This window comes from Xiphophorus couchianus, chromosome 5, assembly GCF_001444195.1.
Source record: "Xiphophorus couchianus chromosome 5, X_couchianus-1.0, whole genome shotgun sequence".
Lineage (NCBI taxonomy): Eukaryota > Metazoa > Chordata > Actinopteri > Cyprinodontiformes > Poeciliidae > Xiphophorus > Xiphophorus couchianus.
This window is the reverse complement of record NC_040232.1, coordinates 9,215,854-9,242,277: the sequence shown is the minus strand read 5'-3', so window position 1 is coordinate 9,242,277 and position 26,424 is coordinate 9,215,854. Positions and strand designations below refer to the sequence as shown.

General features: G+C 36.9%; 1 protein-coding gene across 2 annotated transcripts in view; it reads right to left on the bottom strand.

The window, feature by feature from the left end:
* LOC114145404 (inactive rhomboid protein 2) overlaps positions 1-25,668 on the bottom strand; it is a 52,859-nt gene extending 27,191 nt beyond the window's left edge. Inside the window, exon 1 of one of the 2 annotated variants that reach the window (XM_028018956.1) lies at positions 25,428-25,668. The gene's annotated coding sequence lies outside the window, so the exon portion shown is untranslated. Of the gene's footprint in view, positions 1-558; positions 677-25,427 lie in introns of those variants that run through there. The other variant, XM_028018957.1, reaches the window with a different exon arrangement.
* Positions 25,669-26,424: the final 756 nt, after the last annotated feature.

Here is a 26,424-nt window from a genome sequence, read left to right as displayed (position 1 = left end):
TTATTGATTGATCGACCTTTATTTCCCTGATTTTGGTTGATTGGTGATCAACTGACACATGTGAAACCGACGTTCTCTACTTCTGCAAACGTCTAAAAATCAGCTGTTGTCCACTTTTGCTTTGCTGTGAGAAATGAATGCTGAGTCGGCAGGTTGGGTTTTTTAAAGATCGGCGATCGGCCTGAAAACTGCAATCGGTGAACTGTAGGTTAAATGGATTTAAATAACCAGTTTCCTGATGCATATTTCTTGCCGAAGCCACTGTTGATGATTAATCAGCAGTGGTTTTGACATCAAATATCCAAATGTACGGAATTGAGTAACAAAATCCTACTGAAGGAAGTACCTAAAAAAATAAAATCCGTTACTCAACTTCAGCTGCTTAAGCGATTTAAGACGAATTGCTTCGACGGCTCACGAGCAGAATCAAAACAAACTTACATATTTCAGCACACCCAGCATGTGAAACACCAGCCAGTCTATTCCTGCAGCTCAGACTGCATCGTCAATGTAACAAATAAAATATTTTAAGCAAAAGCAAAGCCGACGTGAACCCACCAAATCACAAGCCTTGCTAAGAAGCCCATTGTGGTCCCGAGTCGACGGCCTTCAGAGTTGCGGTTTCAGAAATCAATGCGACGGCCTGCAGGCCTGCATCCGACAGGAACGACAGCAGCGCCGAAATCTGAGCCAGGCTCAGATCACATGGCTGCCATTGCAGAGCGGAGGAATGGCTGCACGCCCTGACATTTACTATGACCCACGACCCAAACACTACAGTTCACCAGTCGCTTTACAGTCGGGCCATTTTTTCATTTATTTTTTCCAGTTATGCGTATTAAATAATTTAAGGTTTATGCAGAGCTGATTGAGTCCTCTTCAGGCAGAGAGGAGGTTACGGGAAATCCAGCCTGCGGTTTGGGGGGGAGGCAGCAACCCACCCACTTAGATAATGAAATAGAAGGAATTTGGCTAATGGACAGAGAGCTGGAGTGGCAGAGAGAGAGAGACTGCTGCTGCGCGCAATTTATCAATACAGACACTAGATAGGCTGCTGCTAGCATCCACAGAGGAAAGTTTATGCTTCTGTAATGCAGACTGTATTCTCCCAGGGCAATACGGCAAAAAATAACAGAGAACCAAAGATCTGAAGTGAAGCTGAAGATTATTTCTGCATATTTAAGAGTATAAAAAGGATCATTACACATAGGTGCTTTATCTTAGAAATCAATACAATAAAATTCATTGACTGAAATGTTTGGTTTTAAAATAGAGGTAAAATTGATCTTTGAACATTTTTACAGAAATTGCTTTTTCACAACTGCATTTGTACAGTTTAACCAGCAAAGCCAATCCAGATACTTTTATACTTTTATCATCCAGAGCTACATGTGGCTCATTTAAATTCAAAAATATTTAATTGATCCCTTCCACCGGCTCTTCTCTTCTGATTATACATGCAAGAAAAAACATGTAATTTTAGAAGTTTTTCCCGTATGTTTTTTTTTTCTTACAAACTCTGCATTTAATATCTACACAGGCTTATAAAAGTAACTAGCTTCAAGCTATTTGTTCTCTACATCTATATTTTTCAATTCTGTTATTGCAGTTTCAGGAACTGACTTTGTTTCTCTTCCAGGAAGAGTTTTGCAACCGGCAGACCAAAGAGGCTACAAGGGCAGACCCAAACGGGAACTCAGTCTCAGTTTCTGTGCAGAAACTGTTGAAATGATGAATTTATGAGTGAACGAACATGAAATCACCACATACTTCTTTTCTGAGATTTGTATGAAAGTAATGAGATATTAATCTTTTAGTTGTCAACATCCAAATGGTGCAGAGTGACATTAAAACCTGCTAACATTTAGCTTAAATTGGCTAACTATGGAATAAAAACTACAAACATGGCCTAAATAATGCAACATTTAACTATAGTCTACCAATACAACAGGCATCAACTGACCAAAATTATGAATTAGCTGAACAAAAACAACAACAAACAACCTAATAGAGTGAATAAAGTAACGACTCATTCTGAACTTGGAGACAGTATAACGTCAGGCCTGAAGGTAATAGCAGACATTCTCCTAAAAGAATGTCATCAAGGTGGTTGATAATTTTTCTTTGCATTTCCAGGGACCTGTTCAGATGTAAAATTAGGTCAGAAGCCTTTTCTGTAAAGTCCAGAGGTCAGAAGTCTTTAATCGTCTTAAATCCTGAATATTTCCCATGGCTTTCAAGTGTCATCTTGATGTTGTGATGTTTGGGGTTTTTTCGGTCATTAGCAATTGGACTGATTATAGAGTGAATTATTGATTCAATTAGAACTGAAAACGAACTCTGTTTATCTGAACTGTTAATGTTATTCACTGTTACATGGTGTTTGATAAAATAGGGCTGGACACATGGTCAATATATGATAATAATAACTATATATATTGTGCTAGACACATGATCAATATCAATAGATAATAGATCTGATAAAATATTTAACAATTTCATTGAACTCCAATCCAGAACCACACAGCATTCTGGGAGATGTAGGCAGAGGAAAGCCTTTAGCTGCTCAACCTCAGCGAAGTTGGTGGAATCAACTGACTCACTCTCTCTTGGTTACCTAGCAACTCACTCATTCTTTGGTTACCTAGCAACAAACTGTTGAGTAACTGCCACAACAGCAGTGTCAAGTTTCACCACTGTTCCTCATAACTGCTTAAAGTTAAACGACGGCGTAATGAAAACTCTGGATAAGAGAGGAAAGGTCACGCAACCATATTGGCAGAACTTCAGATATTTAAAAACAAAAACCAAATCACTAATTATCAATAACAATATGATATGAACTGCTTATATCGTGATATGTTTTTCAAATATATTGTTCAGCCCTACAATGAAACTACAATCTCCAAATGAAGAATTCATCCTCAAGGACTGATTGTTTTTTTAGCATTTGTGAGGCTGATTTGATTACACCAGACTATCAACGCTAAAACTAAAACACTTCTTTGAACTATTCAAACTTTTAGCATTTTTAATTTGATAAACAAATTAAACCGAAATATGTCCTCTGAACACATCCGTTTTTCAGTTTTAAACCGTGGATGCTGATTCATCCTTCTCTAGCGGTGACGTCACACAGACCCATGGCTGCGTGCAACCAGGTTCCAGTTTCTCCCTGCTGGGACGGGAAGACCTGACCATGGAAATGTATTTATTCCCATCCTCAAGCCAGTATAATCCTCTATAAAACCTAAAGGAGGACTGGTGATTCAGTCAGAGGTATGCAGCGTCTAAATTAGTACTATAAAACCTAGAAGCACAACCATGTTCCAATTTTCTACATTACTAAAGACACCAAAACTAAACAAAAATGGAGATATTGGCGAGAGCTTTTTGTTCAGACAACAACTCTCTTCCACTCACTGTGTATTTTTAGGATTCTTCACACATCTGAACCAAGGGAATAGATGAGAATGAATACTATCCGCCTTCAAAGCAGTAAGGAGCAACGCTCTTGCTGCTTTCTACATGGAGGGATATCAGCAATCCTTTCTGAAGTGCAGTGTTGCGACTGCCAAGTTCAGGCTTTTGTCCTCCTTTCCACTTCAGGCCTTTACTTGGCAGAGAAACTGGATGTGGTCGATCTGAGCTCACAAATTACATAGGTGAAAACAAGTAGTACTGACATTTGTACGCTTACTACAGTGGCTATAGCTGTTCCTGTGAACAAAAGCTGAGGACAAAAGATGATGCATTAAACAATCAGCAGGCAGACTGTTATGAATATTCATCATCAACAGTCAGACTCATTTGTTCACCACTTACCTTGATTCATCAAGCCTAAGCTTTGTGATCAATTTATCACTAAATCTTTAAATCTATTCCACAGCATATTGTATTTCCAACAAAGAGGAGAAAAGAGGGAAAGAATAGGAGGAGTAGACTTTGTTTGTTGATAACGTCTGCATGATAAAACGCTCTTTACAGCCAACTCCTATTTCAGCATGTTCCCATTTCGGCATGTTCCTATATTGAGATTCAATCTGAAAGCATCCATGTGTAAAAATCTGTGCTTACTGCGACATCCGTGCCTTGATGATAAATCTTGCTACGTACACATTAGGACTGGAAGATAGGGCTGAAAAACATACCACGAAATAAGCGTTTAATATCAGTCGATGTTGATACTTATTGATTAGGTTGTCAAAATGGTGATGTGACCTTTCCAGTTTTATTCACAATGTTCACACCGCGCCGCTTTTTAAAATTATTGTTAAGCATTTACGAGGCATGGTGGCGAAACCTTCAACTACTGCTGCGTAGGTGACTCAACAGGCTGTTGCTAGGTAACCAAAGAATGTGTTAGTTAGTTAGTTAGTTAGTTGATGCCACCAACCCTGCTTAGCTCGCTGTGAGAAGTTGAGCAGCTAATGTGTATCCTCTGCCTACATCTCCCAGAATTCTGTGCAGTTCTGGATCATGGTTGAAGGAATATTCTGTACATCACATACCTACTGTGATAAATATTGTTATTGGTTTTTTGTTGAACCCCACTACAAAAATGTATCAGTATGTTTAAATGCTGGGCACCATTTTATTATATCACGGATCTAATTAACTTTTTTTGCTTTATAAAAACAGAAAAAAAGAAAAGCTCACCTTTTTGTGTCATTAAAATATTGCTTTCTGAGTTTAATGTTGAGCACATTAGAGTGAAAACAAACAATAAAAAAACAAAAAAACTGAAATTAGTTTTGGATTTTTATCTAATAAAGTTTCTCTGGCCCAGCAGTTCTTTCCACGTCACCACTGACTGCATTGATACTGAAACTAGTGAACTCTGTGGCTTTCTACCACACAGTACCAAACCAAAGGGTGTGGTTGTCAATGAGGCCTACTGGCGTCTACGAATGGTCCCTTCACCGACTGCAAAAAGGCTTTGAGTTTCCACCAGGCCAGACCTCAGTCAGGGTCAATCAAGCTGAAAAAAGTCAGTTCATGTCAACAGCCGACCTAATCGGCATGTCTTCTTTGCTGCTGATTATTCAGAATGTCATGACTAACCTGAATGTGGTCATTAAAAATACAATACTGCTCTGGTTTACCTCATAAGCTTCAGTAGACTGACTCTGTCCTAATATATAGTGGTGTGTTTAAAACAATGCTGCGTAAAAGCACTTGCCTAAAGATATGAATGAACAGAAATAGCTGTCATAGATTTGTTATTTCTTAAACAAGTTTTCTTATTTTTGAGCAACATACTCAGATGACAGCAGTATGATAGTCTGATGTGGTTTGTGACTCTAAATGAGGAAGCGACCTTGAGATTAACTGCTTCATCAGTTTCTCAAGAGAGTCCTGAATACTGAACTTCTCATGTGAACTAATGTATAGCCTGTAGTCAATGTACAGGCTGTAATCCACTATAAGAGTGAGTTAACTAACTAGCTATCCAGCTATTTGTCCATCTGTCTAGCAAGACAGATGGACATGGACTAAAGTGAAATTCACATATCCAGTGGTACCAACCTCAAATGATTCCACAAAAATGCAATGAATAACAAAAAACAGTATTAATAAAACTAATGAGACTGAAAAAACACAAAATACCCCGCTATAATATAGTAGAAAAAAGCCTAATTGCCCTGGGAACAAAACATGTTCTCAAGTCTTCCAACACGTTGCTTTGGCAATGTTAAGATGAAGACATTTCCTGTTGCGCTAATTTAAAATAGAATTGGCTGCGATAAACACACCATCATTATACTAATGTCAACACAGAAAAAAATTTCCCATTATAATATGGGACATGTCCTGCTAAAGATGCAAGGACCAGCAGTATAAAACATACATGCATGTTGACTTCCTGAGTTCACAACAGTCGAAGGCAGAAGAAACCAACTGCAGATTTCAGTCTGACAATATTTTATGTTCATCAAATATATCAGACGAATGCATCAATGCTTTTCACGCTGCTCTAATCATCAAATAATCAAAACTGAGGATAGGCCTGTATGTTTGCATATTATAAACAATAAATCAATTAATCGTACGATAAATTAAAACTATCAACCTCATTTTAATTATTGGCATTATCGTCTCTTCCGGCCTTGTTCTCTTTCTGTTAATGACACTGAATGAAAAAAGGCTCTGCTCCGGTGCTCTCCACTGACTCCTCCCTTCCTCATTTCCTCAGTGTAAAGCCCAGCGCACACGAAACGATCTTAGAGCTGTCGGCCGATTGTCGGCCCATTTTTAAAACCTGACAGACCACACATTAGCCGACAGAAATCCTAGGTAGGCCTATAACGGTTCGATCGGGTTCGGTCCTGCCGGTTGGTGTCCAACAATGGGCACAAAATAATGGCTGCAAGTTCAGTGAACTAATATTAAAACCAGGCATTAATCAATGCTTTACTACAATCTACCTGCAATGCATGTGGCTAGTGTCAGCGTAAAGTCCTGACTGAATGAAAATCATTATAACCTATTTACGTCACGTTAACGAAGAACAGCTGAAAAGTTACCGGGTTTATCAACTGCGGTAGCAATTTCGCTCCAACTCCTCCTCTTGTCATTTCTATATTCTTTGCATGTTGAATAAACATTAATGTTGTTTCCACATATTATCTCCAATGTCAGCTGGACTTTGGTTGCTCCGTGTCAGCTGTTTGGGATTCCCCTCCGTAATTTACCCTCAGAAAGCGTGGAGGGAATCCGCGCTTTCTGATTGGCTACCTGTCACATTCAACAGGCTGCGTTAAGATCCCAGTCCTGATTTGTGTCGGAGCGGCAACGATGATCTACCATAACACACCACACACTACAGGATGATCGGTTATGAAATCGTAAACAACAATCTTCTAAGATTGTCGTAAGGGGAAAAATAGGAGCAAAAAATCATGTAGTGTGAACTATTGCATCAGGTAGTCGATGTGCCCATCTTCTCTATTTAAATCTAATTATTATTGAAGGGCAACATAGTATACAGACTTCATAATCTGCACTCTTTTGGTTGAATGCAGTATTTATTTCCACTTTGGCTTTATGTTGTTTAGTTATTATTCTAGTACATTTTTGTTAATGGAGACTGAGAATATATTTTATTATTGTTTTTGGTTGTTTTGTTTATTTTGTTTATCAGTTCCAGTGTTTAGTGTTCTTTTGAAAATAAAGTGTATCTATCTTTGGCAGGAAATCTCATGCATTATTACATCATTTCCATTAAATCAGTGTAAAAAGATCTTCAAACAATATTATCGTTTATCGCAATAATTTTTGAGACAATTAATCGTTCAGCAAAATTTGTTATCGTGACAGGCCTAACTGAGGATGCTACACAGTATTGTCCTTTATTTAATCAGGTAAACCCCGTTGAGATCTAGATCTCATTTTCAAGAGGGACCTGAAACAAACTTCACTCCCCGTAAATGATGTGCTGCAACCCTCAGATGTGTCAAGTGTTTTTCACACCTTGCAGCAGTGGTCATCATCATTTAGGAACCAAGCATAGGTGTTCAAACGTCTAAAAAAAAAAAAGGCCCACATTTACCAGAAACTGATTGATGCATTCACAATCTCTCATATTGACTCTCTGATGCACTCTATCAATATTAACAATGCATCTTGACTTATTTAGCAACTCCTGTGCATTCTTCTCAGTCCTGTTCTGTTTGCTTTCACATACTGACTGCCATCACATTCCTGTTTAGTTTTACTCTACACCTTCCACAAACATTCAGCTCTGTGTAAGACTGTGCAAGTTTTAGCAATAATATTTAGCTAAAAAGCTCTCGCTGGAATGTGTGAGGCAACCTCACAAGTTTAGAAAGACTTGCATTTGATATTATCAAGAAAATCAAGAGTCATGGTGTTCTGTATTACCACAGTTATTGGGGATATTAATTGATAAAAACAGAGCTTAAATTATTTTCTAATTCAAGAGGAAGGTTTTAAAAATTGTCTGGTCTTAAATTTTTTGTTTTTATGTTCAGATTTTGTTCTTTCTCTGCATGCAAAACCTCTTTTCGCTATTTTGAAAATTATTTCCACTCTCTCAACTGAAAGGGCATCGTTGCCTAGCAACCGTTCTGGCCAATAGAATGACAGTGTTCCTCAGGGTGGAGCCAATCTCCTTTGGGGTGCGCTTGTTTCTTCCTAGTGGGTGTGCCTGTGTGGCTACAATAGAAAGCTGCATCGCCTCTTCTGGCTCTCCCCACTGGATATATTGAAAACAACTTCAGCTTTTTTTATCCGTTCTACAATTATCAAGAAGAATAATCATTTGTTTTTGTCAATTTAAGTGTTTTCCAGTCTGGTTAAACTTAGAGAAGAAGAAATAAATGCAAAAGTGACAGGTACTCTGTGCTGTCTCCGTCTCTATTCAACCAAGCGCATCTTAAACTGCTGATACTCATTTTGATTTTTTAGGTTTGATTTTGCTATTGAGGAATAAACTTTTGAATATAGAAGACATTGGAAAGAATGTTTTAACGCAGCACCGATAAAGCCAGTTAAAAAAGATCTAATTTATTTTTTCTAGGTTTAAATATGTTTTTTTACATCTAACAAATGAGCTGATATCCATATTAGTTACTTACAGGTGCTGCATAAGCTAAGATTGTCAGTATGTTCAGAATGTGTTCTTCTGGGATTTTAAGGAAATAAAGTTATAAACAGAAAAACAGTTATAAAGTTACAAAAACAGAATATAGAAAGCACAACTTGCACTAAAGCATTTTATTGATGGACTTTGGAGTAAAAATTATTGTAAAATGGCAAATGTTTGATTAATTTGATCATCTATGTTCACACAAACGTACTTCAATCCCAAAGGTTGTTGCATGACTGAAAAATTGGCTCAAAATGGGCGAAAAATCATAGCATATACTCGTCATATACTCATATAAACGGCCAGTTTGTGTTTTTTTGAGCTTCTACTATTGTAATTGTAATGATATGGTGAATGTGGGAATGTTGGCAATCTTTTGGAAAACTTTAGATTAAGATTAGGTTTGACTTACATGGGAAATACGCATAGAGAGAAGCTGTTTATATCTAACAATACTCCAAATGCTAATATGAGAGGCCAGCTAAAATATCTATGGCTTAAGAATAACTTTTAAATCCAACTTTCCTGTAAACTGTCCTGACACACACATGCATACATGCAGCAACACCGCCCGCACTCATAATATGAATAATTAATGACAATTCACCACAGAAAGGCTTTTTAAAGGCTTAGATCAGATTTTCGGGGGTCAGAATAGTGGGAAGAATCGACAGACGATGGCTCCAGTGGTAGCAGGAGAGAGTTTTATAGTCGTTTTTGTCTTTTACTGTTAAAAAAAGAAAAATAAAAGGATGTGGATAAATTACAAGCCAACATAGCCATCAGACAAGCAAATCACTTTCAATATTTGGTAATAGTGAGTGTTATAATTATGTGGCTCAAAATATGACTAAAAATTATGTTATTGACCTACTTGCCTTTATAGAATATAGTCCAAAGTTTGAGTCATTTTATTTCTGTTTATTTATATATCCAAGTTGCACTTTGGTTGTTGCTGTGGGCGAACACAGATCATTACTGAGACTTTTATGGATTTGGAGAAATGACAGCCTGTCACACAACCTAAGAGTTTAATCAGGAAAGAGCGGTTCTTCTATTCAGAAAACACCAATCAACTTAAAACTGGTGACAGAGAAAATGATTCATGTGACTAATGAAGCATGGTGCTGTTGCCCACAGATTTAACCTTTTCAGTTTGATAAAACGGGATCGATCCAAAAACTCTTAGCAGCACTAAGAGACTTTATTAATTTTATGCAAAATCAAATGATATCTGTCTGCTACAGGTAAGTGAAATATTTAAAATAACTTCATAGAAAGTGTTGAAGAAATTGTATATATTATCAAACATTTGCTATTTTATACTTCACATTACTTTTATTGTTTCCTTTACCATAAACATTAATGATGTTGTTGTGCTTGAATTGCTTTAATTCTGTTTCTGAGTTTATTTCAAGGAGGCCACTGAAAGGAGAAGTGGAGATGAGGTCATTGCAGTAGGTGGTGGTTCCGGCCGGGTGCAACAGATAAACGCTTGGCTGGAACTTCCTGTCCTCCTTAGATGCAAGGCCGAAGTGAAGATTGTATAGCTTGTTTAGATGATATGTGACCCTGACTCACGCTGCAGCTGTGTGATTAATTTGCTTCTTCTTCTTTAGAGCTGCAGCGTACATTTAACCTAGGGAATGTGAGAAATAAAAAGAGAGGGTGCGGCAGAATGTGTTTTCAGAGAAGGTAGTGATTGTAACTGAAACACATCTCTGTCCGTTCTCCTCGCGAGTAAAGACAATCAATCTAACTCTGTTTTGTCTTTCCTGTGTCTTGTATTTTGATGTTCTAGGTGATTCAAACCTGGCAGAAAGTTAGTTTGAAAAACCCAAAGTATCCTTTTAACTTCTTACAATAAATAAATGATTTATCAATCATGAAATACATACTGTATATGTGCCTGTCGAAATAAATCAATTAATTACATTAAGTGAAATAATTTTCATTTGCATGATTTATCATTTTTCTTTTTCTCTTTCTTTCTACTGAAGACTGTGAGACAAACGCTTTCATTTCGGCGCTTTGGTCTCAATTAGAAATTTTTTTGAAGGACAATTTTGTTTAGAGAGTTTATAATTAATTTTATTTGCCGTTTCTGTTTTGTTTATTTATTTTGGATATTTAAAATGTCTTCCAGCTCCACTGTTAAATGTTCATTAGAATTTAAAGCTAACTGATCTTTGATACTGTGTCTCATAACAACAATATTATCGTTTATCGCAATATCTTCTGGGACAATTTATCGTCCAGCAAAATTTATTATTATAGGCCTAGAAACACATAATTATAAATTAGAACTTGTTCCACACAAATAGTAAGCTGGACACAATGGATTATGTTAGATAAATATAGCAAGATATATATTTAATTTAATGCAAAATAGAAAGTTTACAGAAAAAGTTATGGATTATTATAATTTGTGTTAGTGGGGTTTTATCTGTTCAAGTATGTCTGTCTAATAAGCTGAAAGATTTTACTGTGTCCATGAGTAAAACAGTAAATGTGACTGAAAATAGTCAAAGTTTCAAGTTGCTTTTCCTGTGTCTACTTTCCACCACAGCAGCAGTCACCGATACAAAATGACTCTCTGACGGAATACAAATATTTGTTTGTCTATTTGTTCATCTTTTCTTTCTTCAAAAATTCAAATAATCCCAATAAAAACCCCCCTTGTCCAACAATCTTTCAGTGGGATCCCAAGCTGTTAACGGTCGGCCAGCAGGGACGGAGTGAGAGAGAGCTGGACGGTCTGCAGGCGGCAGCCAGATCGCTCCAAAAGCCAGAGAAGAAAAACGACCGTTTGACTCAAACGTCCAACCTTTCTAGGACAACCGCGTCAACACACGAGAAACTTCCTAAGATTAAGTTTCACATGATGGTTTGAACAGCAAGCTGGATGTAGAAAGTGAAAACAGATCTGTAAAAGCAGCAGCTGAGGGAGAGCGAGCAGAGAGCAGAAGGCGCGGTGAGGAAGAGCAGCAGAGTGCAACAGCACTGCAAGCCGGTACTATTTCACAAACAAATCAAGTCTGAAACTGAAGGATCAATCATGGCGCAATGCAGATATTAACAACAAATTCAAAGAAATTTTGAAAGACAATGTTTATTTTAATTATCTCTGTGGCTGACTCTGGAATACAGCTATACTAAAATTTCAACTTTTATACCAACAAAACAAATTCTGCCTAACATAGAGAAGAAAAATGTAAACAAAAACACTCAGTAGATGTCCTGATAGTGCTTGGGATTCTTGTGTGTTTTTACGTCTGTTAGTTTGGTGAATACTCTTGTCCATGTCAGTATCCTTTAAATTTAAATAAATCTGTGTCGCCATCTGCATTTTGGCTCTCCGCCTTCATCAATCATAACAGTAGAAGAGAATTCAGCACCAACTGATAAATAACATATCATTAAAAAGTTTTACTGTATTGAAAAACTGCATACAAGATAACAATTATACCACTTTACAATAAGACTCCCCCTAATACGCTGGTTCCCAAAGATTTTCCCTATGGATTACAATAAAATCCCCCCCGCCCCAAAAAAAGAAAAAATAAATCACCTGGGCACACACATCGTTCAGCCAGACATAAAGCGATGCACATATTTTGTTTTCAAACTTCATTGAAGTTTATTTCACACTTCTGGTTGCAACAAAACACACTATAAACCATCTTTACAGTGAAACACTTTTGTGTAACTGTTTTTTTTTATTCATCCGTACTGGTTCCCCGCCCCCAATGCAATGGCACTGGGGGCGTGGGAACCACTGCCCTAATAGATGGCTAATAAATAGTTTGTAGAGATGTTATTTACCTCTAAACATTTTATAAATCATTAATAACTGTTTTATGCATTAATTAGGGATGAGAAGGAGACAAAATCTACCAGTTTCTTGCCAATGTATCTTACCCTGAGCTGTAATGCTAAACATTTCAGACTACCTTGTAAGCACAATAAGCATTTGTAAATGTACTTTTATACAGATGTAAAACTTTAAAAACATTTTGAAAGAAAGTTGTGGTGTGGAAACTAAATTAGAATCACCCCTCAATCATGTTAATGTAACGCTGTTAAAGCTGGTAATCTAGGAGATTTATGTTTGTTGCATTCATCCTGAGCCGATCAGCTGTTTGATCAACCAATCAAACAGCAAATATCACCTTATTATCCAAGTGCTGCTTCACTAAGGACAAAATGACAACATTGAATAATATGTGACATAAGCAGCTGCAAGTTGTAAAATATAGAAGAGTTTATTTTATATATTTATGCATATCTTCACGCTTTGTATTTTAGTTTTACACCAAGAAGCTGTGGTATTCCGCCGTTAAAACTCCATTATTAAACCAGCCTGTGACAAGTTATGACATCCCACAGTAGAGGAAACGCAACAGCTTTCTGTCACCTACAAAACTACTGTGGAAAGTCATGAGTTACCTCTTGATGAATGAATCACAAAGAAAACAACCTTCAAAGCAAAGACTGACGGCAAGTTTTAACAAAGAGCAACTCGATTTCTGCTTAATGCTCAACTCAAACAAAACTGGGAGTGCAGATTAATTCATACTGTGCTTTAGTTTCTAAGCAGCACCAGTGTTTCAAGGATGAAGTTTTGTTATCTTTATTTAGGGATGTCATGATAAATTGTCCCCGTAATCAACAGTAATAGTCAGAGGCTTCTTTGACTTTGTTGTAACACAGTCTGCTACAGGAGACCTTTCCTGCCCACAGCCATCTACAATAACTCTGAATAATTTTGTTTCAACAACTTTTAATTTTCTTTTGGGGTCAATTAAGTATTTTTTAATTTAATTTGAATTCAATTATTGTGGTAAACAATAATGTTGTTTTATGACAAATGTCAAGTAATATGTTGATAGTGATATCGATTATTGCTGTGGCTCTTTGGTAGAGTAGTCGTCTTGCGATCGGAAGGTTGTAGGTTCGATTCCAGCTTCTTCCTGCCACATGTCGATGCGCCTCTGGGCAAGGCACTTAACCCCAAATTGCCTACCGATCTGCGTATCGATGTATAAATGTGTGTTTGTGAGTGCGACTGGGTGAATGTGACTCTAGTGTTGCTGTTGCTCTACCATTTAGTTCCCTCACTATCAATACAGACCAATAAACTTTAATTTGGTGAAAACATTTAACACTGAAACTTGAAGACATTTTAAATATGAAAAAAACTGCAATAACCAAAAATAATAAATAAGACAGAAATAAAAAAACACACACAACTGGAACTATTAATATAATAGTTTATGATGTCTCTATAAACAAATTCCTCCTAAAAAATATCAATAACCAGAATGGAAGTCATTGAGTTAATTTAATTTATCATGAGATTAATTGATTCATTGCAACAGATTAATCTATAATACCAACTTTTCTTGAGTACTTTAACTCGTTACAGTTTAACAACTTCTAAGTTAAGAGAAATTAAATTTCAAGTTCATCTTTTTTCACTGTTGACTGAATATTTTCCATCTTTCTCTTTATTTCAGTCTGTGACACTACAGTATTCAAACCCTTGATGACCGACATAAGATTGTAGGTGATAGAAATAAGTTCCGACTCAGCTGACCCGACTGAATTTGGTGCCAGCCTGTTTGTGTGCTCGGAGACGGAGCAGCAGAGGAAACCGCCTCCTCACACTCCAGTATTTTTAGGCGATGCCTTTAAAGAGCCAATGTTGCAGATTTAAAACAAAACCGTCTCTTAGTTCAAACAAAGCGGATCCATGTGTTGCACAAAGTCAGAATTCAGGTCCAAAATGAACCAACAATCCAGTAAATGAGAAAAGCTGCACCTTTTTCCATGAATCTGCATGCCCAAACATGCGTCGCTGCATGCTGCTATAACGGCCTTGATCCCAATCCAAGAGTTCCTCTCAGTCCTTCACATCCCACCTACATCACTGCAGCGTGCGCTCACTCCGACATACACATCATGTATGTATGTCGCAATGTGTCACCCAAACTGCTAATCTGAGACATTCATGGCAGAAAGTCTTGTTAGCTAGCCCAGCTTGCATTGTGTTTCTCACTCACAGTCAGATACTGACAGCAGCGCCAGACAGAACACGAGTGGAGACGTTCTGTCCTCCAGGAACCGACGAGGAAAGAACAACTCTGCACCAACTCCCTGCAGCTCAGAGACTTTAAGATGCTGCTGGTAGTTTATAAATCCCTGAGCGGCACAGCACATTAAAGACCTGCTGCTGTTGTTTCAACCTTCCAGAACCTCTCAGCTCTTCTGGTTCTGGTTCCCCAAACCCAAAATCAAACATGGCAAAGCAGCATTCAGCTTCCAGAAACAAACTACTTTAAATCTAGACTAAAAACCCAGTTTGTGTTTAGAGTTGCTTTTGAAACATAATCAATGAAACTTCAATCAACAATCTGATGTGTAACGACGGCAAAATGTAATGTTTCAATTATTCATTTTGTATTTTTGCCTCTTTATGATGTAAAGCACTTTGAAAATCCCTGTTGCTGAAATGTGCTATACAAATAAAATGTGATTGACTGATTGAAAACTTTTTCTAACTGTCTGTACCACATGTGTCAAACTCAAGGCCCGTGGGCCAAATCTGGCCCGCAGCAGCTTTTTATGTGGTCCTCTAGACTACATCAATTTCCTCCAGTTTTTTACTAATGAGCAAAATTCACACAAAATCTATATTTGTTCTGATTCTACTGCATTTTTCTCTCAAAATGATTCAAAAACATTGGGTTTAAGTGAGTGCTGCCTCAGCTTTACTTAATGTCAAGTTATAGTCTGTGATTGATGCAGCAAGTAATAAAAAGTCACTTTTAATATCATACAGTAGCACAAATATTGTAAAAAAATAAAATAAAATAATTTCTAAATTAGCACCATAAAATCTGTGATTTTGGAAGCAAAAATTACAAAAATCTTTCACAAAATCCTGGAGAGACTGATCAGCGTGGAAAGATTTAATTTTAAAAAACACTAATGGAAGGCAAAAACAAACAGCTACTTATTAATATTTTAACAGTTCAATGGGTTTTATTTATTGCCATGGAGACTAAAGGATTTTTCAAACATGCATGAAAGAATCAAAGCAACACTCCAGGTATGTTTTTCATGAGGGAATAAAATAAGATGAAAATCTCAAGAAGTCGATTTTACACGATCCTGTGCCTTTAATAGAAAATAAATGTTCTGTGTAGTCTGTAGATGAGGTAAAAGTGAAACAGACTGGAATGAACATAATGCAAGTGGACGGGAAAATTACTAAGCACAACCTGCCATTTTATTTACCGTTAGTAAAATGAAGTGTGTGTTGTGATGCTGCAGATTGCCGAGTGCTGCTCTATTGCCCTGATTTCAGATCCATTGACTTAAAGAGCAAAGTGTTTGTTCATTTCACTTTGGGTAAATTTGAGTAAAAAAATACAAATAACTACATTTTTTCTAGGACGGACACAGACACAATAAGTGTACCATTTCTTTCTGAATGCGGTTGTCCTTCAAGTCTTTTTAGATTGTAGATAGTTTTCAGTGTTTCAGGTTAAAACATGTTCAAGGCTTTAAATAACAACCACCTGACCACCTCTTTAAAAACAGGTTTAACCACAAAAAACATCCAGTTTCTGTACAAACCCAAAACATTGATGGGAACAACGCACAGCTAACAACACAGGCGCAGCTCAACGCATCACAACATCTCTCAAAAGTTAATTACTTTCTTTGAAATATAATTCCAAAAGGAAAACTTTTATTTTTAAACACAGTGCGATTTAGATGAGTCACAAAAGGTCACTGCTAAAGAAACTGGTTGTTGAGTTTCTGGGAAAGTCTGAATATTACGGAAGACCAAATAAATAAATGTTCATAAGGAGCTGCGTGAAAGCACATTGGTGGAAAGTTAAGTGGAAGGATAAAGTGTGATACAAAATTATTGCTTTTAAAGCAATAATTAGTCAATTCAAGGCATGGATGTTGTTCTCTACACGTTGTGATCAACGTAAAAGTCCCAACGTGGGATGACACGTTGAGGTCGAACACCAATGTTACCCTCTGGGAGGGTAAACCAGTGACCTCTGTGAACTCCACAGGAAATATTGGATTGCAGAATGAGTGTGATGTAGTAATTTGATGCAAAGCGAATACAGCGGCTGCAACACAGAGGAAAACAGCTGCATGATCAGAGCGACGCATTGCTCAACAATCTGATTCTGTCAGCAGGGTGACGATGTTGCACAACGACTTTCCTTGTTTTTAAACTGCACTGAATGCATTTGGACAGCATGAATGAGGAACATAAAGTTCAACCCCATGTGGAACATATCCTCAGGGGAAAATCTTCTTCTCGTTTTATTTTATTTATTTATTTATTTTGAACATGATAGTAGTATAAAATCATGCACAAGAACAAGGAATGCAAAAGACGCATATATACGTTTAAGCCACGCCTTTTTACAGCAAATCAGCCTGAATAAGGAGGAGTGGGCATAATTTATCGTAAATCATTTATCATGATAAACTTCTTATGATAAAACTTCAGATTTACCATCATAATAAATTCCAGTTAATGATGTTTAAAGGGATAATATTGTGTAAAATCAACTTTCTTTGAGCTTTCCATCATGTTACAATGTTATCTCCTCTTCAAAAACATTCCTGGAGTGTTGGCTAGATTCTTTCATGCATATTTGAAAAATCTTTTAATCTCCTGTGGCAACAATTCAGCCGTGCAAAACGCCTGGTTGGACCAAGCCCCGCCTTCGAGTCACCCTCCCCTGCGACTCCCTCAGCTCCTTCAGACTAGCCAGCAGCAATTAGCAAACACCTAGTGGGACTGCTCATTACCGGAGTTACATCTCAGTGAAACCCTGGTAAAAATATTGTTAAAGGGTTAATAGAGGAGCCATGTTGTGGTGACTTCCAGAGGGAGGAGTTTTAGAGAGCAGGAGTTTTTAAAGAGACAGAGACCCAATTTTAAAGCGTTACGTTACAAAGTCCATTTTCTGTCAAGTCATATTTGATATACATATAATTTTTATAACAACTTAAGTTAATATTTATTGAATATAAAGGCCTGGAAAATAAACAATTTAGCCGTTTTAAATTCCCCAAAATTGTCCGTACTGTTGGGATTTTTCCTTTTGTCATTTTCTCCAGTCTGTCGAATAAAAGCATAAATAAATACCAATAAAGTTTAACATATTAAACACTGATACAGCTGGTGTTAAATAATATAAGTCACATTTCTTTACAAGCATGAATGTTTTTCAAGACACTCACAGCCATATAGTTACGGTACCTAAAAAAGTAGTAATTTTTTACTCTTGTCACTTTCATCGTTATCACAATAGTGGCACAAAATATTGTGATAAAACTTTAAGTCCACATGATGGAAGGACGTGGTGATTTGTGGTTTTGGTGTTTACTGTAAATCTGTGAACAGACAGACACGAGTGCATGATTTTAGATAACCTACCAGTTCAACACGCCTGACTCAAACAAAAGGCTCGTTACCAGCCGTTAATGAAGTTGTGTTGAAGCAGAAGCGTACGTAAACTTCTGACTTTTAAGGAAGGGAACCATTGTTACAGTTTACCATAAAATTCCTTTACGCTTCCCTGTGCTGACAGGATTTATGGAGATGTTGATTATGTTTCCAGGCAGGACTTGGCACCTGTTTATATTGACAAAGGTACTAATACCTACTTTAATGACCATAGTATCACTGTGATACACTGGCAGGAAACTGGCATAAACAAAACCCTAAAGAGTTGTTGTAAAAGGGGAAGTTGACACACCAAACACAAAAAGGCTGAAGGCTGTTAAAGGGCGGGTATTATGTATTTTCCAGGCACAATGTGCCAGTTTACAGCACAATCAAGTTAAAGTTTAAAAATGGGACAACATGTAATAATGAACAATTACATGTAAATATATAATATTATAGCTAGGTGGCTAATTTCAATCTCTAGTCCCATTGGTTCAATTCTAATGAACATTTAAAACCAGAACAGGAAGACATTTTAAATATCCAAAATGAATTAACAAAAGAACAGAAACAACAAATAAAATAGATACTTAAGTCTCTGTAAACAAAATTGTCCTTCAAAATAAAGGCATTTTGAGACCAAAGCACCAAATTGAAGACTTTTGTCATCCATTTTTTGTAGAAAGTGAGAAACGATAAATCATGCAAATTGAAATGATTGAGTTTGATTTTTCCTGTGACTAACTGATTTATTGCCTATTGTGACAGGCCTGACTTCACAATTTGACACCTTGAAAATGGGTCTCTGTCTCTTTAAGAAGCTTTCCAACACTCACAACAATGCTTCTCATTATGCCGTTTACAACATTGGACTGGGAAGTAGATCCAATGATGAGCTCACCAGATGTGCAGGTCCACCAGGTGTTTAACTGCTGCTGCCGCTAGTCTGATGGAGCTGAGTGGGGTTCACCACACTGACGTTTCTGTATACTTATTTTTATTTGTCTACAGCAGCTGGATTTCCACTAGCTGTGTAGCATCATCATCAAAATAATCAATAATCACTTGAAGTCATCACATCAATCTTATTTAGCTAATGTATACGAGTTGTACTTTCTGACCTGAATTACTGGGGTATATAACTGATTCCACTGTAGAAAAAAATTTAAGGATTTTGCCTTATTTCACAGTTTTCTGCTCTGTTTTCACAAAAGAAATTTTGAATGCGAAATGTTGAAAGAGATTTTGACAAACTGTTAATAACCCTGGTATAAAATGAAGTATTGCATAATCACCACTGTGCATTTCCTGCAATTTAAAGCATCATGCTGTCTGTTGAAAAGAAAAAAACCTGCTCACTCTGTGCGCCTAATTTAAACAGACAAAATTTGCATGTGCACACAATGAAGCTTTTATTTTTTTATATAACTACTTCCAACACTTGCAGAATATTATTAGATGTGACAAAATGTTGCTCCTTGTTGCATGGATGTAAAGCAGAAAACAGCCAATGTACCCTCTGAGGTAGAAGTAGCTAACTAAAACAAATGCTCTTATTCCCTGTTTGTATAAAGATTCAGCCTGATCAACACTTTGATCAAAATGACGGCTACAGAAACATCTACAAACAATAATAAGCCAGTTATGGTAATTTTTGCAAAGCATAAATCAATAGTGAACTTAAAGTTTCTCTCAGAAAAAAAAAAAACCAGAAATGCTTTAAGAGTATATGGTGTCTGACGTAATAAAAAAATAACTCCAGTAAAAACAAATATGTACTGCAGTTCTTCACAGCTCTGAAGCGAATGTTTGTACTACTTTAACTAAAAAGCACAAACAAAAGCAAAGGCATTGTTCTGCACCAGTAGGAGGTGATAACTCTCAGCTCAGCCAGAAGATTATAACACTTGAAAGACAAAGTCTCCATCCTTCACTTCAACCAAACCAGACAAAATGTTTGGCTTGTTGTACAACTTTATTATGAATAAAACAAACATAACATATTATGATGCTAACGTTCCCAAACTTGAAGATCTGTTGGTCAAACTCAACAGATCTGAAGACGCTAAACACAATAAACGTAATTTTACGGCTGAATGCCAATCGGTGTGGAAGAAGCCACAATTCCAAAGCAAAATTCAAATTACTGTTTGAAAATGCAAATGTCAGCTGATTAAACTGAATTTAACAAATACTTTAGTCATATTTGGATGCTTTGAAGCCTGAGAAACACCAACCCAACTGTGAAGCACGGTGGTGGCAGTATCATGTTGTGGATATGTTTTACAGCAGTGGAGAGCTGGTGCACTTCACAAAATACCGGAGAACATGAAAAAAGGAAAATAATGCAGGAATATTGAAGCAAGATCTAAAAAAAATGAGGTAAAAGGTCAAGGCCTAAGTGTTGATGAGTTTCCCAAATGGACACCAATACTAAGCATATCACCACATTATTTGCAAATTACCATAAATCATATGATTAAAGAGGCCATCACAAAGTCTTGACCTCAAGCCCATAAAAAATAGTAGCAGAGACTATTGAACGTGTGTGAACAACTTAGTCTACTAGCTTCATTCAGCTGCACTAGTTTGACAGAAAAATGGGCCAAAGTTTCAACAAATTATTGAGAGGAAATTGTGGAAGAATGACCTCAAGTCATTCAATATAAAAGGCAATATTACTGATAAAAATCAGCCCGTTGTTCAACACTTCACTTCGTATAGTTTCTATATTCTCTGCCATTGAGAAATTATTTTTTGATTGAACTTTTTAATTTTACCAAATCACTAATGTTTGTCCGTAATGTATATAATGTGAAAGTTCGACACTATAAAGCTTACTGGAAGCAGCCTGCGCTGTAAACAACCTTCCTCCACTGCGAAGAGAGATGTGCCGAGTCAAAAAAAATGGAGTTTAATGTTAAATATTTGGCCGACACGGACTGAACGGCTTTGTTTTCTTCCTCCGCTGCCATCGCTAAAACTACACACTATAAATCTAAAACGGCGCAGAAAATCAACATTATTGTTCACAACTTCCTCTGTTCAATGATTGGCCTGGTTGAAATTATACCAAATGAATCCAAGTCAATGAGAGGAATCCCAGACCGAGCAGAGAAGGGAGATGAGAATCCAGTGAAATTACAAAGGATGGCAAAGGCTGGGCTAGAATACTAAAAAATGGCATGAAAACTAATATATAAACTAATAATTTTGCTAACATGCACTGAAATAAAGCTTTAGCTTCAAATGTATGCTATAAATTCACTTGCACAAATAGAGATGAGACAACATAAAAAAATTCCCACTTATTTTCATTCTATTCTAAATATCATAAGAAATGAATTCAGTTGCAATTAGCATGTAGGAAAAGGTACAAAGTTACAACATGTTTGGATCCAATCCTGATGCAGAAGTTGTTTTTTGTGAAACTGTGCTCTAATTAATAAAAACGTTCACCGTCTAAACTGATACAGATCTGCTTTGTGGTTAAGTGAAACTAGTTAAAACTTTAAGATGTCTGCTGCAGCTCTTACCGTGGATAATCTGAAACCAAAGGTTTTTTCTTTGCCAAGTAATTTCAAGGTTTGCAACAGGCTGTTGCGGTGTGATTTTCTCAGCCTGAGCGGTTTTCATTTTGTTAATCAACATTTAGTCTTAAAGGAAGTCATCTCACTTAGTTTTTTTGATGGCTGTACACAAGTCCATCAGTGGTTGTGGTAAAATACAGACCAGAGAAGGTCTTTCCTGATTGATACCGCCATAAGACTACGCCCCGAACTACCAGAGAGCCTCAGTTTCACACCAAAAATGCAGTTTTTCACTAAACTCAATGGCAGTTACCACAGCAGAACCTGGGAATCGGACACACAGCAGCAAAACATAAACAAGAACTCCCTCAAGTTCTGCTACTTCTACTTTTTGACATCTCCCCTGATGTTGCGATGCATTCTTACAAAACATATGCATGAATCTGCAAAGATCTGAGAGGCTGTAGCATCACTTGTCACCTTCACACTTACAATGCAGTTTCCATAACGCTTTTTTCTGCTCTGTGTCTTTAGACAAATGGGTAAGAAAGAAACTGACCTCATATAAACAACATTTACCTAAGAATCTGTCACTTCTGTTTTCTCAGCACTAATATATTTATATTTTAATTGCTCTTTTGAAGCAGTTTTGATTTTTATGTCTGAAAGGTGATAGGTATTATTACTTACTACATTAAAATATAACACAACTACCAAAGTAATGCCACAGCAGCCATCATTTTGACAATGCCACCCACTTTCAGCCACAAATGTCAATAAAACAAACAAATGCCACTGTGGGAGGAAAACGAAAGTACACATTTCCCCTGTGAACACGGAGATTAAAAATAGACCCATGTGGTTTTTTAGCTACTTCTTATAATTATATAGCAAACAAGTAAAACTGCGCACAAATTAAACTTCACTAGAAATTGTTAAGTATATTTAGTTAATGATTTTAAAATGCACTCCCAAAACACAAAGAGGACCATCTGACATTCCCTTTAACAAATCTACAAGGAAGTATTGATTTGCACCTCTGAACTTTACAATGAAAAAAATTTCAAACAGCACACTGACCCAAATATGAGTTCATGACATCACAAGAGGTGCAAGAACCAAACCAATTGAGGGTTTTTATTGGAAAGCTTTGAATATTCTCTCACCTGATAGACCGGTGGATTCTGGTCAATTGGGGACCAAAGTTGCAACATTTGTTACATTTTCAGCTGGTGTGGTTCGCTTTCACACCGCACTGACCTGTTGCCCTCCGCGCCTGTGGTGGCGCTGCACCGAGAACAACTGACGGTAACGACACGAAAACCTCTGAACAAGACTTTCCTTCTGCACAAAAGGTGGAGTGGCATCAAATTTTAGTGATTCTAGCATTTATTTCATGTCTTTTGCAAAAGACCACAAGTCATTTCTTCTGCTAGTGCTAGACACACAGTTTTGTTTTGGTTATATTTACCCAGAATGCCCTGCGCTGTAGTCCCGGTAAGTAATATACGTAACCTGTTGGACGACCGTTCACTGTGAAACTGAAAATGAGAACAGATGGAGGGCTGTAAGGTGGGCAGCGCAGGAATATGACAGACATGGCGCCCAGAAGTAACTTTAACATTACGTATATTTTTATTGGCTGTGATGTTTAAAAAAAGTAGCGGGTACGTTATGATGAAGGAAAAGAACAAAAAAAGTCAAGGAAATGTGTTTCTGTCACACAAATAGTGTCTCTTTTCCAGGTTTTCAGCAAACGTTACAGTGGCTGATCTGGACAAGACGTGAACCGGCTTCGTGAGACTGAAAATCCAGCGCTAAGTCTGAAGCCACTTCAATAAACGACAAATCCGGCTAGCATTAGCAAACACCTAAAGACTTCTGACAGATTTCTCCAACGATGCTGAACAAATAAAAGTCAACATAGAGCTTCGAATTACAGAAAACAACTAGAGATCAGGCTTGATGGACTCAGACCTGAACCTTCAGGGCCACATAAAGGCGATTACAAAGTCAGCCTTCTATCACCTGATAAACACTTCTAGGATTAAATAATTAATATCTCAGCAACCCAGGGGCTTTTTATCCCCTCATTTACAGCTCATAATTTTAAGAAATTTTCTGTGTTAGTCCACTGTAAGAAAATGTAGCCATGTGTCACTCAGACTCATTTTGGTTCAATTAAAAGTTTAAAAAGAGGTGAAAGACCAAAAATGGACTCACGGTATGTTAATATGTCTTATGAAATCACAGAGAAGTGGTTTATATGATACTTCATCATTTATGATTATCTCCAGAATTAATTGAGATACTTAATAACTAGCAATAGAAATAAAAGAAAATGGTTTTAATAATACAGATTTCATATGGAAGCAGGAGGGGATGAAATTTAAAAACAATTTAGAAAATATTTTTTTCTTCAAACTCAGAAATTTCCCAAGGTTTTCTTTTTTAAAATATTTATGAGACAAATCTCAAAATTTCAAATTACTGATGTTTTCCCCCAGCAAGTTTCATATTTATAAGCTCAGCAATTTCCTTGTGGGTGTTTTTTTTTTCTTCTTCTTTTAGAAAATTTCAGATTACCGGTAATCTCAAAAGTTTGGGATTTCTCTTCCAACAATGTTTTGCCTTTCCCAAGTCAGAGATTTCCAAGATTCACTCTAGAGGATTTCTGAGATTAATCTTGAAACATCTGAGCTTTTTCTAGAAAATGTTCCACTTTAAAAATTTAGAAATAATAATAATAATAAAAAAATTATTTCTCAGATAATTCTCATTTTATTTTTTAAACCAATTTTTGACTCCATCTTGTACAATTCATTTGTACAATACGGATTTCTAAACTGACCTGCAGATAAAAAAAATTTATATATAGATATACAGTATATGCACACATAAACAAACACACATACAAATGTCCTACAAAGATCAGCTGCCTTTTGTGACGTCATCCCACACCAGACAAGTGGGCGTGTCCAACTTGTTTTTGGGAAAGCCCATTTAATTCAACACATTGTTAGAAAATAGCAAAACAAGACGAATTTTTTACCATTACATCACATTGTATAAGTAACAACCTACATTTAAATCAAGTTTGATTGAATAACGTAGACCAGGCTGGGTAGGTGCTTTAAAAAAAAACAACAAAAAAACTGCTGTATAATTAGATGACTTCACAGTAATGAGCTGTTGAGGGGAATTACACTAAACAGCAGCTATTTTTACTCTGTTGCGACTCACCAACTTGTACGCTGAAATAAAACCGTTCCAGGATCTACCAAGTCACAGAAAACATTCATGTACAACTTTTAATTTGTGTCTCCATTCAGCTGAGAGCCTCAGTTTTCAGTTGGCGTCGTGTGTCTGCAGTGACTGTAAACATAACCTCCTACTGTCACTGGGAGCAGATGGAGGGCAGCGCAGGGATATGACAGACATGGCGCCCAGGAGTAACTTTAAATGGGGCAGCAGATGGAAAACTCAAATGAATAACTGGACTTGTTTGGGTTTGGACGGGCGGGTAGAGCAACAAAGGGCTTGCCGAGGCTTGCCGACAGCTAGTTTCCCAGCGGTGGGGTAACAACGGCAGTTAGAACCGAACATTACCGCCGTCAGCTTGTTTTTACTTTAATTAATGGAGGTGAAACAAAAGGTAGCACACAATGAACCTGGTTACTCAACACTCTCTACCCAAAAACACATTAGCCGCTCTCACTTAAACAAACAAACACGACGAGTTCCCAGTCAGTTGCTAAACACACCAAACGTCTTTAAATGTTTTACTCACCTCCAAGCAAAAGTAGTTGGCTTTTTATTCATGAGCAGCAGGTAAATGTCCGACAAACTACAGTTAGATTGTGACAAGTGGCGTGTCACACACTTCCCTCTTTCTCTCCTCCGACATCCTTATTTTTTTTGTAATGCAGCTCCAGCAAGCAGAGCTCCGAGGAGGAGGCGGAGCCAGGTCTTATCTTCAGAGGGGGAAGAGTCTCTGCCTGGGTCCGTTCCAACCACCTCCAACACCCCGCAGCGGCGTGTGGAAACTACCCGCCGTAGTTACTCCTACACAAATATGCTCCGAGCTGCTGCCAGGCCAGGCTGTGTTCAGTTCCTACTGACCAGAGGCGGTCCCAGAACATGTGTACCAGGGGGCCCACAACCCAATGGGCCCACAACAATACCACAGCGTTTTTGGGCCGTTACATATAGAGAAAAAGGGAGTAGATTTCACCCCCAAAAAATGTCTGAAATTCTTAGATTATTCTCAGAAATTTTCTAGAAAGTTATCTAGGAAATTGCAGAGTTCAAAAAGAAAAAAAAATGTTAGGAAAAAAAAATCCGTTTTGACATTAATTTAGAGAAAAAAATACGGAGTTTAAAATGTTTAACATTTTCTGGGGAGAAAAAAAAAAATCTGAAATTTTCTAGAAAAATATCTTGGAAATTTCAGAGTTTGAAAAGTCAAATATTTGTTAGAAATCAAAGTCAGAAGTTTTGAGATTCATCTCATAAGTTTATTAGAAAGAAACGTGGAAATTTCTGACGTTTTAAAGTCAAACATTTGCTAGGAAAAAAAAAATCATTTTTCAAAGATTAATCTCAGAAATCTTATGGAAAAAAATACTACAAATTTCTGAATATGAAAAGTCCCAAAAAATGTTAGAAAAAAATATCAAAGTTTGAGACCAATCTAAAAAAAAAAAACAATAAACTTGCTAAGCTAAAAAAAACAAAACAAAAGTCTAAAATTTGTGATTTGCATCAGAAGTTTTTAAAAGAAGAAA